Genomic DNA, 5000 nt, shown 5'->3' with positions numbered 1-5000 from the left:
GATTTGTCGTAGTCTGCTGACTATATCTGGTATTCTCTAATTCCAGACATTAGTATTCTTTAAATCCAAATTCCAGGCTTTTATACTCTCTAAATCCAGACTCTGGTATTCTCTAATTCCAGAGATTAGTATTCTCTAATTCCAATTTTATACTCTCTAAATCCAGAGCTCTGGTATTCTCTAATTCTGGACATTAGTATTCTCTAATTCCAATTTTATTCTCTCTAAATTCAGACTCTGGTATTCTCTAATTCCAGCCATTAGTATTCTCTAACTCCAAAATTCTAGGCTTTTATATTCTCTAAATCCAGACTCTGGTATTCTCTAATTCCAGACATTAATATTCTCTAATTCCAAATTTCCAGGCTTTTGTACTCTTTGAATCCAGACTCTGGTATTCTCTAATTCCAGACATTAGTATTCTTTAAATACAAAATTCCAGGCTTATATACTCTAAATCCAGACTCGCGTATTCTCTAATTCCAGACATTAGTATTATCGAATTCCAAAATTCCAGGCTTTTATACTCTCTGAATCCAGACTCTGGCATTCTCTAATTCCAGACATTAGTATTCTTTAATTCCAGAATTCTAGGTTTTTATACTCCAAATCCAGACTCTGGTATTCTCTAATTCTGGATTTTGGTATCATTGGATGTTATTGGTGATCCATGTCTTAGTCTTCTGTCTAAATCTGTATTCTCTAATTCCAGACGTTAGTTTTCTTTAAATACAATTTTCCAGGTTTTCATACCCTCTAATCCAGACTCTGGTATTCTCTAATTCCAGACATTAGTATTCTCTAAATCCAAAATCCCAGGCTTTTATACATAAATACAGACTTCGGTAATCTCTGATTCCGGATTTTGGTATCCTATAATTCCAGACATTAGTATTCACTAAATGCAAAATTCCAGGCTTTCATACTCTCTAAATCCAGACTCTGGTATTCTCTAATTCCAGAGATTAGTATTCTCTAAATCCAAAATTCCAGGCTTTTATATTCTAAGACGCTGGTATTCTCGAGAGCAATTCCGGATTTTGGTATCCTATCATTCCAGACATTAGTATTCTCTAAATCCAAGATTGCAGACTTTGGTTTTCTCTAAGACTTTAATACTCTAAATCTTGATTTTGGTATTCTTTGATTCCAGATTTTGTCATTCTCTGATTCCAGTTTTTTGTATTCTCTTATTCCAGACAGTTATTTTTAATTTTATTCTTTGGTATTCTATAATTCCAGTCTTTGATATTTTTTAAATCTAGACTTTGGTATTCTATAATATTATATATATATATATATATATATATATATATTTATTTTTTATATATAATATATATATATATATATCATATATACATATATATATATATATATATATATATTTATATTTTATATATATATATAATATATATATTATATATACATATATATATATATATATATATAACTATTATTATTCCTTATGTGTACTCCTTACACATAATGAATTCTTATTTAACTTTCCAGGTGTTAGTTTGTATTATGTAATCGAATAAAAATTTATTATATCCAAGTACGTAAGATAAGTTTCTTCACATCAAAGAGAGATTATATTTATATTATTCATATATAAGCAATTTAAATGTAATTCACCATTGTATACTTTTGGGATAAGTACAGTTGGCTTCACTAATTCCTATACACTGACGTCAACTAACCCTCCCATGAAGTGTACCAGAATTAAAGAAGCCAACTGTACAAACGAATCAGTCAAACGTACTGGAGCGAAGCAAACGTCTTTTCGTGTTATCCTGAAAGTTTGAACGTCGGCTGCGAGCACTCTTGGCGATTGGACTTGGCTGTCTGTCAAAGGAATTTGAATTTATTTACATTGATACGGAGGTTTGGGTCAACCAGCGAAAGAGATTTACTCGGAATTTCGTCTCGGTGGAGTCAACGACGTGCAAGTTTGAAGGAAGAGGCTTTCAAACTGGGGGTTTGATAATCGAACTTTTGCCCTCTGACGATATTTGTGCTTGAGGTTTGATACAAGTCGGAATGGATCCAGTTTCAAAGTGTTTTAAAGGTCGCTTATGAATGGCAGAGGCAAGGGAGAGTGATAATGCCCTGGCTGCCAGGACAATGCCATAGAGACTGACCATATATTAAAGCCCAAGCCCGCTTCTCCACCCAAGCTAGGTCCAGAGAAGGCCAGGCAATGGCTGTTGATAACTCAGCAGGTATATCTATAACCCCCCCCCCCCAATCCCTACCAGCATCTCATTGTTGCAGACAATAGAAATCATTCAAGCTAGATTATGACTTGAACCCCAGTCCAGCGATCACCAGGCAGGGACGTTCCCACTAGGCCACCACAACCCTGTTACAGATAGTTCATGGAGTTTTAAACTCTTGTTCTAAGTTTGATTACTGAATTCACAATTGGTGTTTTAATTCTAAGCCAGTTCTACTCTACGTCACAAGTTCCATATAACAGGACGACCCATCCAGTAATAACAACAAATACAATCGTTTCTAGTCCACTGCAGGACAAAGGCCTAGGACACATCAATTCATTTCTGGGGTTTTGGTCAGTTTTCATTATTACGCTGACTAGTGCGGATTGGTGATGGTGGGAGGCTTTTGTCTGATCGCACACAGGAAACCAATCAAGTATGGTTGGCCCTGACTAGTACAGCTTTGCTGATCATAATACTCAAAAACACTTTCACCAGAGTTAGCCAAATTTCCCGACATGACCAGTAGCTTGGCTTAGTCTTAACTCAACCATCGATTTTAAGGAGATACCCCCCACATCAGCTGATAGCTCAATGTGCCTTTATAGGCAGCGTTACATGAATCACGGGCACTGATAAGAGCAACGGGTTATCCCTTTAGGCCTTACCAAGCTGTGATACCGACATACTCCACATGAGCGACGCTCGTGCCTCGATGAAAATGAACAATCAGCACCGTAGTATTGGTCAATTTCCTGTGGATGATGGGGAATTTATTGGGGGGTGGGGTGGGGGGGGCGTTGGGAGGGGGGTTATTGGGGGAAGGGGTTGAGATTGATGGTGATAAAACCGAAATGGAAGTATAGCAGTAACATCATAACTTTTCAACAATCATACCTTTTTCTTAACCATCAAAATAGGTGTCACTGTCTTGGGGTAGATTTCCCTTGCTTGAGGATACACTCGGGCACACTATTCTATCTTATTTGTCTTCTGGCACGACAGGATTAGAAATTAAACTATAAGAGAGATTACTCAGGTGTCATATGTGGATAAGATCATGGTACAATCATACTTTTTTTAACCCTCAAAATAGGTGTCACTGTCTTGGGGTAGATTTCCCTTGCTTGAGGGTACACTCGGCACACTATTCTATCTTATTTCTCTTCTGGCACGACAGGATTAGAAATGAAACTATAAGAGAGATTACTCAGGTGTCATATGTGGATTAGATCATGGTGAGGGGGTAGATGGAGATGGTTTGGGCATGCTCTTCGCACTCCTCAAGAGAGATGAGTTCATCAAAAAAAAAAAAAAACCTTTCCTCTCCCTGCTGTCTTTTCCTTTCTCAAACTGCTTCTAGTACTAACATCGCATGAGGGTCTGCCCCTCTCTTTTATTCTTCTCCTGTACTTCTCTTTCTCCCTTTTTCCTTCTTCTTTCCCATCCCGAGTACCTGCCTTCGGGCTATAAACTGGAATTGTATCCAGCGGTACTCTTGCTTTCCCCATATTCCCCACTTCCCTATCCTTATCCGATTCGAATATAGCAGTATGAATTGATGTAGACAGGGGACGCTTGTTCAATGTAAATAAAGCATTTTGTAGTAATTTTACTGATGCAATGAGAGGCTGAGATGTAATCCCCATAACCTTGTGTCTTAGATTAGTTCAGAAGTAAGAAATGAAAGCAAAAATTCTGACGGAAACTGGAATTGTGGCAAATTATACGAAATTCCGAACTTTTACTCCATATTAAGCTCCTGCTTGAGGGTACACTCGAGTACACAATTCTATCTTATTTCTCTCCCTCTTGTTTTGTTTGAGTTTTTTATAGTTTATATAGGGAGATATTTATTTTAATGTTGTTACTCTTCCTAAAATATTTTATTTTTCTCTTTTCCTTTCCTCACTGGGCTATTTTCCCTGTTGGGACCCTTGGGCTTATAGCAGCCTGCTTTTCCAACTAGGGTTGTAGCTTAGCAAGTAGTAATAGTAATAATAGTCAGTACTTAACCCTTTTTCATTTTACCTTATTCTGCGCATTTTTGAGTGTCAATTGAAAATTTAGTTTCTTGAAAGGCCTTAGACTTTATTTTTCCAGTCAGTATGACTTACTTCATTAAATATGAATACTGTGTAAAGAGACCTTTCTTGCCTATCTTACTCATTAGAGAGCATAACACTGAAATACGGCTTTGTTTGACTTACTACATTAGATACGTAACGATAAACATTGAAAGACAAACTCTTCTTAAGAATACAGTTTGGAGTTAGCCTTTGTGTGAATGGGAAAATAAGCGTTAATTAAGATGGCATTGTCATTCAAGGACTAATTTCAAATATTTTTTGGCAATGTTATACTCTGCGTATACTGTTACATATGTGAGTATGTGTGTGTAATGTATATATATATATATATATATATATAAATATATATATATATATGTATATATATATATATATATATAAGAGAGAGAGAGAGAGAGAGAGAGAGAGAGAGAGAGCGAGAGAATATGAGCGAGTACTTGAATGTGTGTGAGCGTGCGCGCGAGCAAGCACTTGTGTATTTAAATGCATAATCACAGACGAATTCATTTGCATGCGAATGAATAAACTCGCGGAGACGGTCGCTTATCTGTAGTAATCCGAACGAAGGCTTCCATCTCCACATGCCTTTGTCATCTGACGCCATCTTGAAAAAAAAATTAGACGTAACTGAATAGCAAAGAAAAAAAAAAGTCGAAAAAAGCGAAAAGTACAACGTATTATTATTATTATT

The sequence above is a fragment of the Palaemon carinicauda genome, chromosome 27 (assembly GCF_036898095.1).
Source record: "Palaemon carinicauda isolate YSFRI2023 chromosome 27, ASM3689809v2, whole genome shotgun sequence".
NCBI classification, from domain to species: domain Eukaryota; kingdom Metazoa; phylum Arthropoda; class Malacostraca; order Decapoda; family Palaemonidae; genus Palaemon; species Palaemon carinicauda.
The sequence above is the reverse complement of the archived record's forward strand: the minus strand, read 5'-3'. Positions refer to the sequence as shown.